This window comes from Aythya marila (genome assembly GCF_965140915.1).
Source record: "Aythya marila genome assembly, chromosome: 1".
In the NCBI taxonomy this organism is placed as follows: domain Eukaryota; kingdom Metazoa; phylum Chordata; class Aves; order Anseriformes; family Anatidae; genus Aythya; species Aythya marila.
Window position 1 is genome coordinate 72640349 of NC_139042.1, and position 25253 is coordinate 72665601.

A 25253-nucleotide genomic window follows, 5' to 3' on the forward strand; every position below is an offset into this window, starting at 1 on the left:
TTCCCTGAGGCCTCACCAACCCTAGAGGTGCATAAGATTTGTGGGAGCTGTAAGCTCTATAATACAGTTCTTTAGGATTGGTGGGCAGGCCTACAGTCACCTGACTCCTGTGGTGTTGAGCAGTAGAAGAGTATTACCGATTGTGTAAGGATATATAAACTAGGTGTTCTTTTACCTTGCTTACCTGAAAGAAAAGAAGTTCACTGAGTGCATTTTCCAAAATAGACTTTATGTAAAATGTAGGGGAACTTTACTTATAGTTTCCTCCTTTTACCTCTTACTGCAATTGAACACAAGGTGACCTTTTTGGCAATTGTGAGAAGTCAAAGAAGGGAGAAGAAAAACATGCATCACCTTCCCCCTTTGCCTGCAAGTATTCCAAATACTATCACTCAGCTTCCACAAGTGACCAAAAGCCCAGACTATCTTCTGTTGTGATGTGTTCCCTGTCTTTTCTGACAGATCTGTAACTGAAATTCACCCTGGATGCCAGAACTGGTGTCAGAAAGGCAGTCTGCAGTCTGTCAGAAAGTAACACTGACTGTCATAGCTCCTATGGTCCATTGTGGACTTAGGACACAATGACATTCATGTATTTCTAAAGCACTGTAACATAAATACGTCAAAGTGCCCAAATTACAGCACTACTAACATTTTTAGTGTTGATGGTAGTTCACCTCAAACTGGGAGGAAACCTTACAGTGCTAAAGTGACCTTTACCTGGACCAGTTTAAGACAGCTTCAAAACAGTCATTTATAGTGGAGCCAGTCACTCTGGGAACCCACAGTGACCAACAGAGGGAAACAGGTGATCTTAGGGAAGGGTTTGTCTGACCAGCTAGAGACATCTTCCTAAGGATAAGCTGAACAGTATATCAGTGCAAGTGTTCAGTTAATTTAACTATTATTCAGCAATTTTCATTTTTCATGATCAAACAGCATATGAGGCCTATAGGAACAGACTACAGAGACAGTTAGGCTATGGACATATTAATAAATTCCCACAAACCTCTTAACTTCTGTGTAGTTGGCACCTTCGCAGGCTTAAAAGTAAGTATTGATATTTTATTGATGCATTACTGTGGAATCTTACTTTGGCTAATGAAAAACAAGTAATTCACCTGAAATAAAGGCATTCAGTTCTATTTCTCTGTGTGTAGATTATTATTATTATTAATAGTAATAATAATAACACTGAATCATGTAAAGTTTTCCCTAACCTCCTCTGGCAGTATAAAGAGGATTTTACACTGTCCTTTGTGGATGAGCAATTCTGAACTTGTTATAGTACATCACCTCAGATGGAGGTTTCTGTCTCAAAGGCAAAGGCAACTGAAACTATCATTCTCATCCTGTAGCTGTTTCAGTGCCCAGCACTATAAATTGATGAAAATTTCAGCATACATTATCTCCTGCAGTCATCTGTCTTACAAGCCACCTTCATTTCCTTTCATTTGCTAATGCCGAGTATTTACTGTATCAAGTATCCCCCTAGAAGGAACACATACAGGCATATTACATTACAGTATCTCATTATTTATTTATTTATTTTTACGATGACAGAAAAATGTTTTTGTTTTATGAGTTCTTGAGAGTTTCCCAATAAGAAAATAAACACATAACTGAACTCTATGATCATTATAATGCTCGACAGCAGAACAGTGAAACAAATAAGAATAGCCAAACTATGGGAACATTTTCTTCCAAAGTTAACCCTTTGGTTGAAAATTATTATTGCAATTGAAAGTATTTGTTCTGCTTCCTAGGCTTTAAAAGAGATTCCTTACTGTTTCCTGTAATTTGAAGAAAACCAATTAGTGCTTTGAAAATGATGCAATATATCCTGAACTGACAGTTGCAGTGCTTTACAAATAACTAGGCATTTGCTATGTTAGAAAAAATCTGTGATTTGTCTAAAATACCAACATTTGTGCAACTGACTAAATCTAAAAGGGGTTTGTGATGTCAGAAATATTTTCTTACTGAATATTCAGCTAGTAAAATCATATTTGATAGTTCTAATAACAATTAACACAAGTTCAAAGTGTCAGTATGGAAATTACTAAAATTTTAATTTCACAGTAGAATTGTTTCAATAATATTTAATATATTACAAATAACTGTGCAGCAACAAACAAGGAAATGAGTTGATTCAGCTGGGAAATTCTCCTGCAGAGAGGCTGATGGAATGTTATTATCAGTGCTTGCTAAGTGGCAAATATTTTTACTGGTTTTTGTTGTTGTTGTTTGTTTGTTTGTTTTTGTTTGTTTTTTTTTTTGTTTTCTGAAGTTTGATATTCTGGGATTGGGCTATCCCAAATATTTCTGAAAGATGTTGTTATCAGGATACAGCTGCTAATGGCAGTTCTAGAATATTGCATTTCAGAATAACCTCAGAAAGCTGCAAGCTGGCCCTCAGCAATTTCTCCTTCTATGTTTCATATCATTGTGAACTACAGACTGCCCCATTCTGGATTTTACCTTAAAACTTATGTTTCTTTTATACCTGGACAAGCAGACCTCCCTTCCCTTCCCTTCCCTTCCCTTCCCTTCCCTTCCCTTCCCTTCCCTTCCCTTCCCTTCCCTTCCCTTCCCTTCCCTTCCCTTCCCTTCCCTTCCCTTCCCTTCCCTTCCCTTCCCTTCCCTTCCCTTCCCTTCCCTTCCCTTCCCTTCCCTTCCCTTCCCTTCCCTTCCCTTCCCTTCCCTTCCCTTCCCTTCCCTTCCCTTCCCTTCCCTTCCCTTCCCTTCCCTTCCCTTCCCTTCCCTTCCTTTTGCACACTGCTATCCAAATCTATAAGACTGGATCATACAAATTCCTAGTTTAGATTTAGATTCTGGGAAATCCCTTTATCATTTGAACTTTAATATAGCTGAAGCTTTCCCTTGTTTAAAATAAAATAAAATAAAATAAAATAAAATAAAATAAAATAAAATAAAATAAAATAAAATAAAATAAAATAAAATAAAATAAAATAAAATAAAATAAAATAAAATAAAATAAAATATTGCCCGGAAGTTAAATATACCATGGATCTAAGACGTGATTTACCACTTTTTTTGTGTGCTGTATCATTACACTTAATTTTGCTTGTATCACTAAATGCAAAAAGAAAACAGAGTAAGAAAATTAACTACGATCTTCAGTGGTAAATATTTGAACCCTAGCCTACAGAATCCAAAATATAAAAATAAACAGGAACTTGTAGAACTTGGAATTTCAACAGACCTTGCCAAGGGGTCCAGAAACAGCTCCTAGTAAGTGTGTGGGTACTATGTCTTTCATAATGGATATGCATCTGTCAGAGCAATTTACTTCAAGAGTGCCCTGACTGTGTCTCTGGAAGCCTGTTGGTGGCCATGGTAGTGCCACGGTCTGAGAGCCGAAGAGAGGTCCCTGTGCTGTAAGGTGGGCAGGGCATGTGTCTGCTGCTCAGTTATATCACTCAAAAAATTAAGGCTTTTTCCATCTGAGGTTTGCTTGGTATGTATATATTCAATTATCATGATAGTTGAATATTCTTCTAAAATCGTTCCGAACACATGTACATATTCTGAATCAGTTTTTCTATAAAAACATCTTCCCAGACAAACTAAAAGTCAGGCTCCTAAACCCTGAGCACTCTGTGTTGATTATTAAAGAAATCGGTGTGCTATTGGCTGTCATGGTAAAGGAATTCTCTAGTTATTTGGAAATACATGTTTTTCCTGGATATAAATATATTTCAGATTTACACACCCATTTATGTTACCCTGCACCATGTAATAGGGGAAAGTCAGTAAATTATAAAATTATTTTGAAAAGCTAATCAGCACATGTTCAAAAACATATCATCATAGTCCCTGGTAGTGGCTAAATTGATTTCTTCTGCATATTGAGGCACGTAACTCAGAACTGCTCTCTTATAGTAGTTAGGAGACATGGAAAGTGTTTCTGGCATCCCTCACTGGAAATTCAATTATTTCTAGTGAGCTTGCTCAGAAATAATAGCTTGCTCCAAAGTGTCTGGGTGTGGCTGTTTGTACATGAACTCTGTACTTGCAAGTGTCCACAAGTAAGTGTCTGCTATCACCCGTAACACAGACCTATGAATCCAGAGACACTGAAGACTTCCATGAAAATCGATATTCCACTGTTATTTTATGTTTTAAAAGTGTAGACTTTAGAAAGTCTAAATTGGTCTTAGACCAGTTAATCCATTTTCTGTGGAGAAATCCATAACAATGCTTTATATCTTCTACAACATGCCCTGTGTAATTATTGTTTTTGCCACATCTAAAAATCTAAAAATAAAATTAAAAAAAAAAAAAAAAAAAAAAAAAAGAGCTTAAAAGGTAGGGGCAGATATTTAAATAAATATCTCTGTTGAGGTTGTGGTAGTTCATATACTTTCTATTGAAGGTTGTTCTTTTGTGTTTTCTTTTCCCTTGAAAATGTTGTTAAGTCTTCAATATTAGCAGATGAAAAGACAAAACCTGTTTCTTCATTGCTTTTCACCTTATGGAACTGTAACGTGACACAAACAAGCAGGAGGTGTCAGACATCACTTAATCATGATAGGAGCACAGAGAACTTCCTGCTGGGCAGGGTAATGCCTGTTCCAGGTGTATATTAATGGAGAATCAAATGAATAGCAGTCCAGCATGTTTATTTGAATTATCTCTGGATGGATTTTCTATTAGCTATTTCTCATTTTCACAAAGTAACTTTAACACCTGTGCTGTATTACAGAGCAGAATGTATATATAAATCTTTACCAGGCATTTTAAGAGAATTGGTGCCAGGTACATTTCTAAGACAATGTCATTTCCACAACTTTTAACAGAAGAACATTGCCTCAGGTATCTGTGTACTATGGCCCACCCAGCTAGCACCGTATCACAGCCTGTGTTAAATTGTTTATAATACAAATGAAGCTGGGAAAAAACAGTTATATCTCTATCATCCACCACAAGCTGGAGTGCAAGGAAAATCCCATCAAGCCCACTCGTACCTGTGATAGATATATCACTTTGAAACAACAGAATGTACTCCTGTTGCACATTGTCACTTTCACTGGTTTCACTACTGCAACACATGGTTGTTGTAGTAGCTATCACACTATCACAGTAGAAGCTGCCACAGGGAAGCAACAGCTTGTGCCAAGCAATTCTTGTATATTACCATACTTGTCAGATAAAGACCAAAGTTCATAAACTGTGAACTTCACGATTATTATATTTTAGGGAAAATACTTTTGCAGAGTTGCTGGTGCAGTCTTGTGAGAGTTGTGTTGCTGACACTTCCAATTCAGCAAGCTTAGAAAGGAAATGTAATTTTAGAATTTAACTTAAGGAAAACCTTTGATTTATTATTATTTAATTTAAGTTTGACAGGATCCACTTTGGGAAGAAAGCACATAGGTTCCATATTTAGATAGGATATATATACATGTATGTGCATGTGTTTATATTTGTATACATATATAATTACATTAATCTAGAATCTACCTCTGCTATAAGGAATGCAGCTGGGGTTTCAAATATGCTGACAGATAAGGCAAACCTATTATACTGTGTAGTTCAATCGTTCAAAATACAACTCTTTTTTTACACTGTGTTCAGTGTTATGCAACCTAAACAACAGTATGCTTCCTTTATGTAAGACATTTTTGAATGTTGGTATTGACAACATGCTGATTTCTTCTCTCTCTATTTTATTTTTTTTAATGACATAATGACATTTAGGAGTTATAGGTCCCTCTTTTTTTTTTTTTTTTTTTTTTTTTTTATCAGTTCAAAAGGAAAACCAAATCCCTCCTGACATATTGCCATTTGAAAGCTGCAAAAGATTTTATGAGCCTTGAGCATTGATATGCCACAACTGGTGGTATACAACACCTCCACACAGTAGTGACAACCTCATTCTATCACTGTCTGAGAGGATGAAGAACAATGAAGATCACTTTATTCTTCACAAAGTAAAACAAAAAATATTTCTGAAAAAAATATAAAAAATATACTTCAATAACAAAATACAATTCAACATCCTTTATTTTCTTTTTTTTTTTTTTTTCCTTTTTTTTTTCTTTATTCCTACTTAGTCAATTTTTATTGCACAGTCTATATACTGTAAAGTGCCAGATATGTCAGACAACCTTATAGCAGCCCAGAAGATTGTTGAAAGCAGAAGCCTGTGATGAAGAAGTGAAATCACCTTTCTAGGTTAATTCTCATCCGAGCACTGCTTAGGCTTACTCTAGCCTAACTCATTAATTTGCACAATGTGCATCTCTGGCTTTCCTTACAGATGCCCCTATCTGTAGGGAATTGAAATGCCTAATGTCTGTTTACAGTTTTGTGTTAAGTTTAATCCAGGTTCATCAAGATCTATGTTGTGAATTCACAGACTGCACTAAAAGAACGCTTTGTCCTCTTTCCAGAAGACAGACTCCAATACATTTAGCATGCCGCCAGATAGCCAGACATATCATGAAATAATAGCAAGTTGTGCTGGAGAGACCGCCAGGTCATCCTGAGAACTCTCTGCTTCCTTCAGCAACATTATCAACTTCCTACACCTTCATTGTTTCTGCATAACTTCTTAAACCTAGAAACTCCTCAGCTTTCCTTGGTGATCTACCCCAGTGCTCTAAAAGCTCTCTGTAATATTCACGAGGCTTGTAAAGACATGGGAATGATCTAAAATAATTATTGGCAGGTATGAAAGGTAACAGGGAAACTGACATGCAGGCACAGCCAAATGTTTGCCATTAATATGAGTAAGGCTTGGAAATTGCATGCCTTTTCTCAGACCCTCTCCTTTGCCATTTTTTGTATAGACACAAGAAAAGCCAGCTGGAACATCTTGCAACTTTGTACAGAAGATCATCTTACAAAATAGTGATCTGTCAGACCTCTGCCAGAAAGGCAGACCTCTGCTAGGTTTTCTTGTTCCAAGTCATCACCATGTAACAGGTTTCAGAGAAAGATGAAATTCACAAGCAAAAATTTATTCCTGAATATTAATTAAATAATTTTAATGAAATTCCTGAGGCTGAGGTGAAAATAGCTTGAGGTTTCTGACATAAAAAGTAAAAACAAAAAGTAGAATGCTCATAAATAAAGCAAGACTTAGAACAACAAATGGATTAATTAAGTCAGGTAATATATTCTCCTCTTTGAACTAGTTAACTGTGCACTTGCAGCCAAAGTTGGAAGAGAAAGTGACAAGCATGATCACAAATAAAAAGGAGAAACAAGAAATACAGCATAAATAAATGAACAACTGCTGCTGCATCAATTTTCCTCAGTCCAGGCACTGAGTCCAAACCTGAATCCAGATTGGAAAAGAAATCAGAAAGCCAACTAGTCATTAAAAGAGAAGGGAGATACCTTAAATTCATGTTGTTCATTAGAAATTTACTTTAACTGTTTCATAATCATACAATATATAGTCTGAATTAGACAGTGAAAGTAACTCTGTTGTTTGCTGGTGATCTTCACAAACCAACTCTGCAAAGGCCATTTACTGAATGATTTCTTTAGCAGATTTGTATTCAGTTCTGAGGCTGAAAGTGTGACTACTGGCTTCTGGTGTTTTCTGTTTCTTTTCTTCTATTTCTTTCTTTTGCAATGTGTTGAAGATTTTCTGAGTTTCCATATTTCTCCTGTTTATGTCTAGGATCGTTCAATTCAGAAATTTAGTAACAGGACAAAATTTGCCTGAAAAATCAATTTTCTGGTATGTCTTTTTTTTTTTTTTTTTTTTTCTTAATACAGAAATCAAAAGATTTTTTCCGTCAGCAGTAATTTATTAGAGAAAAAAAATATTGTCTCGTGGTTCTGTAATCTTACTGGTTTTTTGTTGTTTTTTTTTGTTTGTTTGTTTTTTTTTTGTTTGTTTTTTTGTTTTTTTTTTGTTTTTTTTTCTAAATAAAACCTGAAATATGTTTACTGTCCTAAAAATAGTTTGCTTTTTTTTTTTTTTTTACAAGTCAAGTTCATGATATCACCTTGTCATAGAATTAAGTCTGAGCTGCAAACATAATTATATAATTATAGATCCAAAATATATAAAAGTGTATTTTTAGCTGATTTGTTTCATTCGTTTTGTTTTCATATAGATACCAAATCCATATGGAAACCTTTCCAGAGGTTAACATCTCTAAATGCCAAGCTAAGTTATTCAGTTACTTGCTGTGTTTTGGATGTTAGTGGTCTTCATTTACTATACGTGAACTCAAGAGTCCTATGCTCAAATCTTAGTCAAGTAAAAAGATGCAAATGTCACTTTAATATACCATCTTACACTTGCAGATCACGTTTTTGCATCTGCAGATATAGACATATACATTTGGAAATTAAAAACTTTTCCCTTTTATATCTTTTCAGTAAAAATCAAAAACACTAAGTACCACTATTAATTAGAAAGAGAGGAAGTAGGATTTAATAGGGAAAAAAAATGCAAGCAAGTAACAGAGAATAATCTTTTTGGTAGTTTAGAATTTGTGTGTAGAAAATTGCTAGAAAGACATGATGCTAGAAATAATATTTTGTCCTCAGTACTCATGGCTCAACAAGGCAATCAGTTTCTTACTAAGCAGCTTTCTCCTCACAAACAAATTCCAGATCTCTTAAGATGTAGTAGAGTGTCACTGACTCAACACATAGAACTGCTGGAACAACACAAAATCACTAAGAAAAATGGTCCACATTAGTTCTCCCCATGTTTGAAAGAGGATTCAGTATAGGCACATGATTTTCATTTGTCAGCTATATGAATATGGTTCCCATAGTTTGAAGGCTCAGTCCACTTGGCAAATCACTGGCTATTTGGGTGTTGCCATTTCTCCATATATAATAAACTTTTTTATGTGAAAACATCCAAAACTTTACAAGCAAAGACTGATTATTTATAAGAATCAGTGGTGATATCTTTTCCAGACAGATAATTCATCAACATGCCTAAACTTTCCGGGAAAATTTAAACTGTCCAGTTTAAGATCAAACCAGATGCTTTCTGTTTTTCCAGAAGCTTTTTTTTTTTTTTTTTTTTAATACCTTTTCAAGAGAGTGTTTACTCATCATCTACATCATCTACTTTCACTACATTCATTGCATTTTTATAGAAACTGAACAAATTTCAACAAATGTAGAAAAATCTGTGGTGTATGTACCTGAATTTAACTAAGTCCTTTGATTAACTAAGTCCTTTGATATTTTGTTCTTTTGTTGGCTGCATCAATCTTGCTCTGTCAATTAACTGACCACAGAGCCCATGACCACTTGCTAAATAATACAGAAGTTTGTCACAGCTGCCCTCTTCACCCATTTAGTCCTTCAAATCTTTTTTTTTTCTTTTTTTTTTGGTACTTGGTCTTCCTATGTTCTTTCATAAATTTATAAGCTTTCTTTTTAGGTTTCCTCCTATGTAGCAAATAAATTAGAAATAATCTCTAAAAAAAAAATTAAAAATGTTTTCTGCTATTATGATTTCTGATAAATAACATTTATTTTGATAAAAAAAATAAATAAATAAATAAAAGTTTGATACCTTTTAGTAGTCTGGGGATGCTTCTGTGATATCTCTTTAATTAATCTATTACAAAATATAATTCTTCATGAATTCGTAATCCTGAAAAGGGATGCTTTTTACAAAGAGAATTCTGATGTATTTACATTTCAGCTGCATTGATAATCAACTGAGACATAACCCAGTGAAAAAAGTTGTGAGATTTCTTTTCAAAAGACTACAGAAAGAGGATTGCTTACTGGATAGCACATTTGGATGCTTTTGTGTGTTAAAGGTTTCCTGTTGTAGTTCTCATCTTTGCAATAGGCCTGGAAACCACTAACACTGTCATAGAAAACTTAACCCACAATGACAGCCCATAAACTGTCCTGCAGTATCTAGGGCTATTTTTCAACATCTGTGTGTGAACATTCCTTTTTCCTCTTTTTTTTCTTTTCTGCCTGAATTTATACTTTCTTCATAAAAGTTATAGCAGAGCACAAAAGCACAGACATACACTGGAAACTGATAATGTGGTTTCCTACACTAAAAAAAAGGCAAAACCCATATGATAATCTTGGCTATTTATCATCATAGGCTAGGCAATATACTTCATCTAGTAACTTCTGCACTGAGCTTATAAAGTTTGTCTTTTAAATGTTAACTGGTGTCAGTGAGTTAACAATAAATATAATCAGCCTTCAGTTATCATTCTGAATGATCTGAATATCATCATTCAGTTATTTTTAATGTGAATTCAGACAGACAATCCCACTAACCAAAAAAACAAACAAACGAAACACTGAAAAATGGTTATATAAACAATTAATAATAGTCACGTATTTACAGGATATAACAAAAGACAGGCCAGGTATCTGTCAGGAGAAGGTAATGCCATACTAAAAGAGTGTTGTTTTTTTTTTGTTGTTGTTCATTTTTTGTTTTTTCTTTTTTTTTTTTTTTTTTATTTGGCAATGGAAGAGTTAAGCGTTTGAAGGGTTAAAAAAAAGAGCAATGGAATTGCATTGAAATCAACAATGTGCATCTGTAGGAACTTTGCTTATGCAACCTTAATGAAATTATTGTGTCCAAAGGTCTTTTTAATAAAATACCTCACGTAGGGTTTAATTGTGTCTTCAAGATTTTAGCTGCTGTATATCTAATACTTCACATAGCTATGCTTAGAAGAGATGAAAACAGATAACTTTAGACTTCTAAAATGTTCAACAAAGGTTCTAGGATGAAAAAAGGTTTTTTGTTTTTCCTCAACTTTCAAAAAAAGGAAGACTACTGAAATCCAGTTATGTATGGCTGTGTCCCTGGGATGAATGCCAACCAGTGGCTCTGTCTCTTATCTTCTCCTTTGACTTCTAGGGCTTTGAATTTGGTCTGTGAAAGGTTACTAGGAAACCAAGTGATATCAGTTGTATGCTTTAGTCTAGTCTATCATTTATTTTCCCTCAAAAATACTGCCTCTGAATCATACCTGGTTTCTCACACTGCCATGGTGGTCCTAGGCTGGAACAGAAAAATGATAAGTTATGTTCTCATTTTATTTTGGCCTACTTCCCTGCTCTTAGCAATGAGTTAGGCAAAAACTCCAACATCTGTATCCTTTATCCTTTCCCCATATACTTTCTGAGATATTGATCCTTCTAAAAACAGAGAAGGAGAAAAGAAAAATCTTGGTTTAAAATTTTGAGGATCAACAAACCATCTCCAGTCCATTGTAATAAATTATTTAAATGCTAAAACTTCTTCAGGGTATAAAATGTGTTGCTGAAGAAAGCCAATATGCAAAAATTTCAAGAAATGGTCTGTAAAGCAAAGCATAAAAATAATTTTAAACTAAGTAAGTTCCAAATAGCAAAACTGTCATAAAGTCTGTCTATCTACAACCCTTTTTAACCTGGAATACAAAACTTTAGTTTTTCCTGAAGAATAAAAAATCAGCAAAATTTTATTTAATCTGATTTCAGCATAAATGCTGTTGATCCTTAACCACACACATAAGAGCAGCTGAAACTGTTATACAGCTTTACATAGAAAAACATTAGTGTTTTTGTGTGTTTCTATGAACATCTGCCCTGAGGTAGGCCTACAGGTCTGGCCATGGACAAATAAGTTTGGGAGAAAAATTGTTCTGCCTGTACTGTAGGAATATGGTGTGCTTTCAGGAGAAACTAAGGTAGACATGGGATTGCTACATCCTATCTTCTTAAATTTCCTAATATCCAATTGCCACAAGCAACTCGAATAATACAAAAAAAAAAAAAAAAAAAAAAAAAAAAAAAAAAGTAACATAAAACATGTAAACTGGTCTAGAAGAACAGGGAAAGAGACAGGGAATAAGTGTTTGCATCAGTGGTGGCATGAAGCTCTAAGTTGAAGCTGGTCTGAGCCTGGGAATCTACATGTCACAGGAGCACTTTGGAAGCTGTGTTGCTTTGTGTAGACATATGAAGTGAAGGGCGTTTGCATGTATAATTCAAAACCCATATTAACCAACTCTAAGTAATGAAGACTTGACTATGATCTTGCCAATCATGAGCTTAGTGATGAATTTCCTTCCAACTATGTCAAGAAGGCCTAAGAAAGCTTTAAAGTACAGTCTTGACAGTTCTCTTAATTCCATCCGTAAAAATTAAGGTTTCAGGAAGTGTTAATATTGACTGAACTCAACTGGGAGCACTTCACCGTCTTCAGTGAGGTGCAGAACATTTACAATAGCAGGGAACTTGGTCAGTGAACACAGATAAAAAACTCTTGTGCAAATGAAAACAGTCTTCACTAATATATAAATTTTATTTAAAGCAGCAGCCTTCTCCTTCTCTTATTCATGTAGCTTGCCTACATGATTTCTGAGAAATTTTACTTGCTTTATTAAGTGAATTTAAAAGAAAAAGAGCTATTATTTTTTGTTGTTGTTGTTTAAAACTAAGAAAGTTGAGACAGATAGAAAATGAAGATTCCTTTTCCAGTAAGATGGTCATAAGTAAAAGAAGAGAATTACTGCAGCATAGCAGTTCAGAAATTTTGAGTGGAAGGGCTTAGGAACTTTCCAAGGAACCCTCTCAGAAAATAAAATAAAAATAAAAAATAATTAAAAAAAATAAACCTCAAAGGTAACTGTATGAATATACCTGTATATTGAAGATTATAAAGGTTCTCACTCCATTTGTTATTCTTTTGAAGGTCTTGTTGTTTTTTTTCTTACCCATTTCCCAGCTTTCAAGGAAGGAACATCACAGGGTAAAGAAATACATTGCATTTTACTGAAATACTGCATTCTGGGAGGCTTCATACAAAACAGGCCTGAACATATTGTTAGCAACAATATCCAAACAATGGACACTGTTGTATGTTCATTCCTCTAGCTTTCCTCTTTATGTATCCATGCTCATCTGCCAGCCAGCTATTTAAGAGAGAAAATTCGTTAGAATATCCTTTATAATGAATCCACTGAGATCACATTCATTACTGTTCTTGGTAACTATTTCAGCAACATAAAGGAGACATCACTCTGAGTTACCCTTCTCTGTTACGCTTGAGGGTCTATTGTACTGTTAAAGCAGAGGAAAGCAGTAAAACCACACCAATTTTAATGTTCATATAAAATATCGATCTCTGTTGGAAAAAGATTTTCATTTTTAATGCATTACATAACATTCCTAAATTTAGTGGTAGAGGTTGCAGTTTACATTATTTGAATTTATTTGTATTTTTCAAATGAAAGAGAGTTTCTCTTTGGTTTTTATAAAAAAATAGCAAAACTGTTAAATTGTCCTCATCTTTGGGGATCAATAAAGAGCGAAAACGTTCATTTAATAACACAAACATTTTAAATTTCTTAATTAGTTCATAGGTATTTGACAGTCCTCTTCAGTTCCTGTATATAGACATTAGCTCCATCCTGGAAAAAATATTGGTATGTACCATTTCCCAGGAGCCTGATTTGTACAGACAGGCACTTCAAAACTTCCAAGAGATCCCCAAGATGAGGGGACTAAGCCTATGAAGGATGCTGATGAGGTCATAGCCTCAATCCAAGCATAGCTCTTGTAAAAAGTATATGCTGGAAGTATATGTTGGAAGGCTTCAGCCCTTCTTTCTGATTCTTTTTTCCTCCTCTGATTTTAATCCTTTTTACATTTGCTCTATTGACTTAGAGCTGGTACTTAACAGATGTTAATGATATCTCCTTTATAAAAGGCAATGGCAAAGGTGAAGCACAGCAATGCATGGCAAGGCAAGGCAAGGGAATTTTCTTCAAAGAATTCCACAGTATTTCAGAAGAGAATTAAATCAAAGGTATTAATACTAATGTTTCTTTTCTTTAATGTCAGTCCTTGAGTTGAAGCACGATAAATCTAGTTATTTGTTTATCAGTAATTTTACTAAAAGAAAAAAGCTTTTTCCACTTCAACCTCTGTGTTATTTACACCCTCTCCCCCCCCCTTTTTTTTTTAAATTAGAGTCAGCAATGTACGTGAGAAATATTACATAGATCAAAAGGGAGCTTGGCACAAATTTTGTGGAAAAGCGTTATACAATGCTTCAATTAATTAATAGCTATTTTGGAGTGGGTGAGATGTAGATTTCTTTGTGTGCTTTGTGTGCTCTAAAATTCAGATATGCTAAGTTTTCTTTAATTCAGAAGTCTTTATAAAGAAAGGAAAGTCTGTAAGATAGTATTGCAGCTTCTTGTGAATATTTAGTGGCCATGTTTATAGACTCCTGGTGAAGTACTATCACAGTAAGTGCCAGGTAATCTGCATAGTGATGTCATAGATTTGACTAAGCTACAATTACTGTTTTTCAATATGCAGCTTTACAATTGGCAGCCCTCTGTCAGGGCCAGAGGCCACATTTTCTGCACAGAGTGCAAGTACCTAGGGAAGCCCTAAGGTCAAGGACTCCTGTATGGCTTGCTTCTGTCCCATAGCTGAAAAGATGGAATGAGCTAAATAATCCTAATTGGTCACTGGACCAGAGCTGCAAGGGATCTAGTGAAGTCAATTACAAAAATCTTCTTGTCATATGTGCCCTGTGTAACTCATTCCTAATATCATGACCAAGCTTTTAGAAACTTTATGCATTACATACTTGTCTACCATTCAGCCAAGATCAGACAAACATCAGGAATCAAATTACAAAAATGTCAAAACAAATTACTTCTCTGTAACCCATGACTGAGTCTATCAGTAATAGATAATGACAGGCAAGGATTCAAAGTTAATGCCTGTAAAGAATTGGCCTTCTCTATGTAGTTCATTTGCTTTCTCCATTAGTTTTTCCATATTTATTTATTCTCTTTATGCGGCTTGCTCATCTATGCATTATTCATAGAGGCTGTGAGCTCTCTAGGGTGAGTATGAAACATAGCAGAACAGGGTCTAACCAGTTTTGTTGCTGCTTTGCAAGGAAAACAAACATGATTAATAACAGGATTTAATTTCATTGAACATTTCCATTTTAAGAACTAATAAAATGATTGAGTAAGCTATTCTGTTCACTTAATGTGGTATAATCACAGATTCTGTTGTTTCTCCTCTGACAAGTATACTCCTCCATATGTTAACATTCTGGAAATCCCATAATAAAATGAAGGTATTTCAGATCTTTTCATGTTATTTAATGAGTTCAACCACCAGGACAAAAGGGCTGCAATATATGACTGGTTCTTTACAGAAATCTAAACATCATATAACAGCATTTAAGGAATTTACAAGGTAAGTGGGAGTTTCAGAATCTTGTTCTGAGATAAAGCTGTCTCGTTAGGAGAGAAAGATTTTTCACTGCACACTCTGGACAATGACTTCATGCTTATGACAACCTGAAATATTATAACTACTGACTTCCATGTGAAAAACTCTATAATATTAAAGTATGCTTTGGGAGAAGAGCATCACCAAGAAAGAATAGTTTACTGAATACTGAGTGTAAGACCCCAAATAAAAGGTCAAGATGAGAAAGGAAATTCACAAAACAATGTAACATATTTATGTAGACATCCCTTCTGTTCAGAAATAACACCTTTTGTGTAGGCTTGATTTGCCCACAATGACTACCTTTATTCCCTTACAATATACATGTATATTCATAACAGGTGGTCATTTCTGTTAAAGAAAAAAAAAAGAAAAAAAAAAAAAAGAAAAAAAAAAGACATGAAGGAGTCTAGTAAAGATTTGGTTAAAGATTATGTTTCCCTTTTTACAGAACTCTATTTTGAAAAAGAGTTTGGTGGAGAGCAGGTCACCGTTACTCAGGGACAGGCTTAAGCAAGTCTACCACAATGGGGTCTCACTGGGAGGTGATGGTAATGTAAATAATAATGAAATGATAACAATTCTGCCTGCCATGTTTTCTTCTTCAGGATATTGCTGTAGTGCATCTAAATGTGCTTTGACTGGGCCAATATTCTTTTGCTTTCCTATTATGGGAACTATTTCCTACACATTTGTGACTTTCCATTAAGAGACATTAAATGATTGAATAGATTTAACCTTAGTTTTGGTCAGCAAAAGTCAGTAAATTGCTGAAGATTTCTTTTTAATTCTTGGTTTTACAGAAGCTTCAACTCAGCCAAAATGCTATACAAAACTTTCCTTCTGCAACCTTAGGAAAGCCATACCTTTAGTCTTTTACCTAAGTGTTAAGAAACCATCCAGATGCGGTTGCCATAAAATTTATAACCAGAACCTACATTTAATTAAAACCTGACTACAACAACAGAGAAACAGTGGGCTTTTCCATATAGCCAAGTGGAATCTGTGCATTCTGGTTTATAATTCAATTTTTATAGTGCCCTTTTTAGAGGAGACTCCCTTCTCTTTCTTTCCTGTCTGTCTTCGATTATTGCTGGGCTGGTGCCATTATCACAGTCTGTGCACTGGAATACCAAATCTGCATTTACGCAACACCAAGGAGCTGGTCCAGCTCCTCAGTCACTCCAGACTTGCTTCTGACAGCATGCTGGAAGCACAGACCTTGCACAAACTGCCAGTAAAAGCCAACCTTCCCAACTGCATTCTTTTTAAAGCCACAATTGTTCTCATTCATGACTGAACAGCTCAACCTTCAGTTTAAATGAAAAAAAGAAGTCCAGGCTACATTAAACAGCTTCCAGACATTTCCTCCACCCTCAGAATATTTCAATTCTATCATAAGGATAGAAATGGGTATGGTTGTTATTATTCTCTCCAATAGAACAAAACCTCTCCAATGAAACTCAGCTCAATATTTCTTTAATCATTTAAAAGAAATGTATTCTGTATTAATACACAGGATTTGAAAGGCAGAGTAGTAAATACACACAAGGCATTATTTTACTGCTAGATGAATAGGTGATGGATTAGGTCTGGTGACACTTCATCTTCTTTTGAAGATTAAGTAATTTTGAATGTGATCTCACATTGTTTTCCTAAGTTACATTCTGGGCTACAAAACAATGCAAGTGGTTACAATTTATTTTCATTTTACTTAGTGTTATGCTAGAAAAACAATCAGCTCCAGGAAGATGTCATGAATAGAAGTGTTTTTAACACAATGACATCTAGTTAGACCTTTTCTCCTATTTCTTGAATATGTTTCTTAATTTATCCTTTTGCTATAGTTACTGCCTAAAAATATACTATCATCTTCCAGTGTGCTAGAAAACAGAAAGAGAACATGGTTGTTACCTGGGAGACATGACAACCTGAATTACAGGGTAACTGGACAGTTAAACTGGGGAGCTAAAAAATATGTCAAAATTTGTAGTAGTAGTAGTAGTAGTAATAATAATAATAATAATAATAATAATAATAATAATAATAATAATAATAATAAAATGTATTTTACTTCACCTGCCTTCATTTTCTGACACTTTTGTATTCACAAAAGAAAAATAGGGATGTAGCTCTTATTTATAATCCCTGATATAAAGGCAGACTTCATACATTTAAAATCAAATAAAACTGTTTTCTCTGCAGTGAACCAAGCCACTTGACAGAAATGTCCTATGCCAACATTCAGGTGGATTTTAATGCTTTGTGTCCCAGTGGAAGTGACAACAGAGAGCACTGAGACCTCCCTCTACAACTCATGGAAAAAATAGGTAAATTCAATCACTATCATGAAAAATACAATCCTGTGAGTAGGGAGGCATTTACAGGAAAATGCTGTCTTCAGTCCTGCATTCTGATGTTTAAGTGCCTTTTATTATGAGAAAAAACTCTCTAAAACCAGAAGCCTCTGCTAATGGTAAATGCATGGCATTTTTTTCATTAAACACAGCCCATGGAGGATATAACGACAGAAAGTTTCTGTTGAGCACACTCCTGCACAGAAATAATCCCTGAGTGTGAGAGCACTGAAAGTCTCCTAACCTGGAAGGATTCAGACCCAAAATGGCCATGAAGCCTAAGGAGAGAGCTCAGGCTCTGCACTCAAGCTGTGCATAAAAATCCCTTAAAGCACACTGCAAGAGGAAGCATGAAGAAACACAGTGACAGTGTCACTTCATAGCATAATGATTAGGACATTCAGCTGGGAGGCACAAGGGCAGTTATTTTTGGTATCAAGGTTGGAGAGTCGAATCTTGCAAAGTCAAACAGCTGCAGCAATAAGCATTCCTGTGAAATGCACAGGCACCCAAGCAAGAAATACACATAGCCTTAGAGGCTGAGCTACTTGAGGTGTCTAGTAGGAAATCCCAACACTAAGGAGTTGTCCTATGTCACTGGGACATACTCTTGTCCCAGAACATCAAAATGTTTGTTCTGATGAATAGAGAACCTGTCACAGATATCTCTGTGAGCTCTTTTTTTTTTTTTTTTTTTTTTGGTATGATCTGCCTAAAATTGATTTTGCCCTTTATGGGCAAAATGGAGGCGTTAGCATCCCTCATATCTAATGGCCCAGTGCTTCAGTATCTAGATGAGAAGTCATAAGGAAGAATAAGGAAGAATAAGAATAAGGAAGAATAGAAATGGGTATCTGATAAATGCAAAGCTTTGTCTCCCTTCCCTGCCACCCCTACCCAAACTCTTCTCTGGATACTAGAAGGGGACAAATACCCTCTTTCTCTTTCTCCATGCCTCCCTTCTAGTAGGATGGATGTCCTCTGGCCCACTCTTCTGCCTGTAACACCTTTTAGCAGCTCTGACTAATGTTCCAGGTCACAAATGTGTGCAAGGACTGGCTTCTTTCAGAAAAAAAATAAAATAAAAATATAGACACGGGGCCAATTGTTCTGCATAAAAGACCCTGGAAGGTAGTAATGTCTTCAGTATGTGGAAGTTGATTAAGTTCTGACTACAGGGAAACATAACTGTCTGTGTACTTGGAGGTAGTAAGAAGAGAGGTTATTAAACATGGTATGAGGGAGTTTATTAGGAGTAATGGGATGGAATTGAAAAAGCAAACACTTGAACATATAGAAAAAAACTCCTGACAATAAGATCAACTCTAAGTAAGGAAAGGTAGCATAAGGAATTGGTAGAAAACACATTTAAAAATAGATTTAACACCAGAAAATGTGTTGTGGGGAGCATGCCTCTGCTGGCAAAGAGATGTGCCAACTGATCTAGTAAATCTCTTCTCTCTGCAACTACCATTCCCTGATTTGAAAATAGGTTGAATCACAACAGACACAGACCCCAAATAGTGAGACTTCATTCCATTTTTGATATCATCAGCATAAAAATTTTATCTCTTTAGTATATGTTACTTGCTACTGGACATCTTGTTGCAGACTGAAGTTGCAACTGTCATAAACTTGGTTTGGTTTCTTGTGCCCTTTCCAGTCCAACTGGCAATGTCAAAGCAAAGGTGAATTTTTGAGAGGGGATGTACTATTGTATTTCTGTTTATTTCAAAGTCAGACCAAACCTAGGAGTGTATCCAGGGATTAACAATCAAAGCTCATTCAAGAGCATCTGAAATTCCCTTGAGACAGACATTTGGTTCTGATTCAAAACAACTCGTCAGAATCATCTAAAAGATGAAGAGAGAACTCTATGGGAGGTGTGAGTCCCTGTGAGTGAAGGCAGATCTGCAAGTCATGAAGATGAAGAAAAACAGGGGAGATGAGACTGTCTTTTTTGCAGTAACAAAAGCCAAAGAGCACCTCACCAGGGGTGTCATATTTATTTCCAGACTTGCCATCACCAGTGGCTTTGTCTAATGATTTTATTATGCATCTAGTCTTTTCTGGATAGGGAATTGTGTGTGAAAGGAAACCAAGGTGTGTGATACTAAAAAAGAAAGTCACTAAAATTATGCCTAGGGTGTAGGAAGTACAATGAATATGTTTTGCCTTGCTTTCAGCATAAAGGTAAGAGAGCTGTCAGGAAAGTCTGGCTTGGTTATTTTTACAGCTACGTGGCTATTGCTAAACACAGCATAGACACCACTGACTGGAAATACCCACCCACCACCTACATATTTATTGTGAAACCAAGGCAATAGCAGAACACACTCAGGCTGTTGTTATCAAGTCAGCTATAAATATCAGAAATCCTCTCATCCCCTCAAAAGCTGTGTGATTCAGCCAGACAGAGAAATCTCAATTCTCAGTTGTTGCGACAAGCCATATATAAGTCTACAGAGGCTTGAATTAACTATCAGACATTGCCTCACGACACAAAGATGCATAGATTTTTCCATTCTCCTTTTTGCAATCTCCCTGCTTAATCCCACACAGCAGTTTCAGTGAAACCTGATAGTTCACTGGTGGGTTGCTTCCTACAACTCCTGTTTTCTTCCTCTACAGTCTCAAATGTGGTGGCTAAATCAGGTTTAAATGCCTGGCAGGCAAATACCAGAAAAAAAGCAGAAGTTTCTGAGAAAATATTAATTGGAATATTGATTTTAATGACTGAATAATGCTTTTTAGGAAGTAAGCATGGAAATGCCTAAAGCTATTGCTGAAATTCTGTATTTTTAGAAGGTTTTCTGATTTTAGGACTAGAGATTTACACTTATATATATATATATTTTATGCTGTTGCAGTTTTCTACCCTTGTATATGGACTCTGAGAGTGTCTGACCTTTTGTACAATTTTTGTATACAAATCAAGAGTATTTTCCTGTGTAAACACACATACAAATGAGGCAAATGGAACCATTTCTGTTCCTAGCCACCTGCTCTATCTCATACTTTCAACAAAGCAATTACACAGCTGAATATAATCTCAGTGGAATTTGATGTATTTTCATAATAAAACCTTGGCTAAGAAATTCTGAATTTGTATTTATCATCATAATTTTTATGGTCTTTGGCAGCAGTACATAAGGAAATCAAGAAAGATCAGCTTCATTATTTCCCCCAAATTATATACATTTTCATTTTGTGATTGTAGAAGATATTGTAAGTAAAATACCATAGGGACATGAAAAAGTAGTTACTAATCAATATATCCAAGACACAATGGCAGGTGCACGCTAAAAAGTTTTGGAAAAAGACCGTAAGTGAAAAGAGAAAAAGAAAATCAGGAAATAGTACAAGTTTTGGTTAGCTCTTCTACAAGTGACAGAGAAGACCACTATTTTTATCTCATGATTTTGTGTTATGTTTTCAGTGAGTTTGTAAGTGTAACAAATTTGTCTTCACTAACTACTATGTGATCCGAAACATATCTCATCTATTTTCCATTTTCATATTTTCCACATACATGAAAGGATGTCAAAATGCGATACTCTTAACCATTATAGAATGCATTCCTAAGTGATTATCAAGAATTCTCTCAGATGTGCAGAAGTCTTTGGTGACTCAGCTCCATCATATTTCTTATTTTTCATTTTAACACAGATATAATGAAATCAAAGCTACAGTGTCTTTTTTTTCTTCTTTTTTTTTTCTTTTCTTCTTTTTTTTTTTTTTTTTTCCTACTGTGCTCATGAATCATGTGGTATTAACAAAAGGTCCATTAGAGAAGAAAAAGGGTTTGGAGGTCAGGAGGCTAGGATTGCAGGCTTAATTTAAACTTTTTAAACATTTAATTGAGTGACCCTCATCAAGTAATTTTATCCTTCTGCCAATCCCTCTGCACTCATGACAGTGATTTGGAATATATAGGACACTGAAATTTCTTAGTGGGTGGCACTATTGTTAATTATTTGCATGACATATACAAGAGCTCTGGCCACAAAGTCAACCCATCTGTGTTGAGCAATACAAAGCAGATAAACACACACATACAAATTGTAAAATCATGTGTTAAAGACAAAGCAACAATAATTCATAATGCAAACAACATTATTTGTCTTTCACGATTCTTGCACTAGAAAATCCCAAAGAAAGAAGAGCTTTCAAAATTAGACAAATAGATGAAACATCCACTAAAAATGACTTAGTCACAACAAGTTCCCTGCTCACCAGGAGATTGTTTTGAGAAGCTGTTATCTGGAGTACTTGAGGCAAAGCAGCTGTTTTTAGCTACCCTCCTCCACAGCAAGTCCTGCATATGTAAGGCTAGGATACGTGGAGTCAGCTAATGCCTGTATGATGTCACTCTAGAGCGATCAAACATCTGAGTTTTGGTTTATTTCATAAGGCTTTTTTCATTAACAAAGCCAAAATGTCATACTCTGTTACCATAGTCCTTCCCACAAAAGGATTATAGTTGTCAAGTTTATCAGGGTTCTTTTTTTTTTTTTTTTTTTCCTAACAGTGCCCACATTTCCTTCTCTTTACAGTATGGTAAGACATTAATCTTGATTTTCTACTAATCAGTTCAAGGATTTAAACACTTAATACTTTATGTGTGGAAAGCAAAGAACTGTCAGCATAATATAATTAAATTCTCTCTCATTGACCCTTAAAATGTTTAACAGCACCTCTTGCAGTCACATAATTACAGCAAATTGCAAGGAAAGCTTCCAAAGTCGGTCAAATCTCTTGAATAATAACTGCATTCTGCATTTGCGAAACCACAGCTGTTAGCATTGCTGTCGAGATATATTTAAAAGTCCTTGAAAGAGTAATAACTATATAATCACAGCAATAGTCAGTAGAAAATCCTACTGACATCATTGTAGGTTTGTTAGATAGTAGAGATCTCACTGCAAAGTGTTTCAATTTTCCATTCAGAACACATTATCTATGATTTAATAAAAATGAATTATTAAATATTTTCTCTCTGGTCTCAATATATATACAAACAGATATCAATTACAAATATTTCAGATAAGCAATATTCAGGGAAGTATCAATGTCCTAGACCATGAAAAATGAATACCACCTCATGCCATTCAGAGGTAAGATTCAGGAACAGAGGTATGTAAAATTAAATATCAAAACAAGTTTTAAGGCTGCCCATCCTTCTCACAAGCAAGAAAGGGAAGTCACGGTGTCAATTGTCTGAGTCCTGAGAGTTCACCACTTACGTCTGAGATAGTGCCACCTGATATTTCAATTACAGACAATCCAAATGAACATTTTTCCTTTTTAGTGTTAAGATAAATAAGTCTCAGTTTGAATCCCTATACATAGGATTTCATTGAGAATTTTATAGTGAAAAAATAATAATCATTTTTTCTTTACTCAAAAGACCTCTTTCACAATGCAGAGCTTCCATGCAGTGACAGACAGCATCACAATACACACCAAAAGAAGCCACAGATATAATCATTCAAAGTAACTGTGAGAAGACATTAGTTTTCCATCTGCATCCTCTGCTGGTCCTTTTTCTGGCTAGTGACTTCCCAGAAACTCCCTCCCTCTCTGAGTCCTCCCTGCAAGATTCACCACGCACGACTAATTCACTAACCAGTTGAAGCGGAGGACCTGCTTTTCAGGGGACCTCAGGGCTGAGCGAGAGCAGCCGCCCTTCTTACTCACACCAGCAAAGCTCTGTTCTCCATAAATCTGTTTTCCCTAGACCTTTCCTGCTGATCGAAGTATTACCCAGTGACAATGTGGAGCAGAAATGGAGGTTTCTTGGCTGCTGGATGCAGACATGACAGCACTCAAGGTTAACAGATGTTTTTGCTTTATCAGAAAATGATCTCAGCTTCCACCCCCTAAATTTCTCCTTCTAGGGGAAAATCAGCCCAAATCAGTGGAGCAGATATTTGAGAAGTGCGAGGAGAGCCATGTTGCCTTTCATCTAGGCACCAGCAGGAGCCCAGGCCAGCTCTGGCACTTCCCTCTCCCCTTAGTGCTGTGAGCGTTCAGGACAGGCAAAAGCCATTTTTCTCTTTCTTACTCTATGGTATGTTCAGGGTGGTTTCCAAGGCTGTGATATGCTTCCCCATAGAGCAGCTGGGCTGGGGGCCAGCAGTCCAGCTCACGGTCCAGAAATGTGATTCTGATTTGGACTTTGTTAAGGGAGTTGCGCTTTAGCTTCCTCGGTGAAGAAGGGAGCCTGGCCAAAGACTTTGTAACGCAACGCAAGTGCAAACCCCAGGGCTAGAGAACATAACACGATAGAAGGAGTTTGGGCCAGCCTTGTTTATGTCACTTGCGGCATTGCTATATCCTGCAGCTGTGCCATGACTGAATTGCATGTAAATGCTAATAGATCACCTCTGTCGTGAAAGGGCACAGGGACCATTCAACATATGAGTTGGAATCAACGGTTCACACCAACCTCACAGCTGTCTGCCTATAGTTTGAAACAGGATTAGAAGTACTCAGGGAGCAGGGGAGAGGCTTGTGCTGGTACATCCCACTCATGGGGGCCTTTCTGCCAGGAATCTGTAACTGTGGGAGAGCAGAGGGGCAGGTAAGCTCCCTGCTCAAGATCATTGGCTCTTCGCAGGCTCTGAGGGATTGTGGGTGGGTGGGGGACTGGGCGACTGAGGCAGCCCTGCAGCTAAGGCTTGGCTACACAGCTTTAATTATTCAAGCTGTTTGTGTTTTGGTTATTTTCTTGATTGTTATATGATTATAGAAGAGATTTATTTTTAATGGTTTATTCCTTGTCCTCCAAATTTCCTCAGAAAGAGAGGAACAAAAGGAATTTAATAAAAAAGAAAGGAACATGAAGTACATCTGAAGTCTTCTGTCCTATAGGCTCTGGACTAGAAAGAAGGTAAATTACTGAGAGTACAAACTCACAGCTGCAGTTAGGGTTCTGAGAAAGCAAGGGTATATGTTTCCTAATTAGACCATTGCATTGTATAAAAATAATCTCCAGTGCAGGGATGGAGCCCAAGTCTCTCTATGAAGCTCTAATCCCCTGAGCTTTTGCTAGCCTTCTCATCCAGTCATGCTAGATCCTTGCCCCTACAATACCACCCAGCTTCAAGAAGACACACTGTGATATCAAAGCAGACAAAGAAAATGATGCTCTCTGGAATTCTGTTTTCATTTCTTGGGCAAGTAGTCACTTTCTCTTACAAAAAAATGACAATAACACAATTTCCTTGGGAGACTGTGCTTTCATAGTTAACTCTACCAACCTGTAAGAGAGGACTTGAGGCTTTTATTCTCGATCAGAGGGAGACTTTCAATGTGCATGTCCATCTGCCAACGCCTAAAGAAGGAGAGGAAATTCAGTCCTGTAACAGCAGCATGCCCATTATTTCTAACGGTAGCACTTACTTTCTTTTCCATGGATCCACATCTAATTTTTGAGAGTTTGCCAATCATCCAACAATTATTACTATGTGGCTGAGTACCTCCTTTTGGCAATTTTCCTCAGGCCAAGAAGCCATCTTCTAACTGTGCTAGCCATGTTAACAGGCAGAGTGGCATTTTGGAGAATCAGGATAAATTCTTCATTTGCAGAAATCTCTAGGAAATCCATAACTGCGTGTCTGCAGGCTGAGGCTT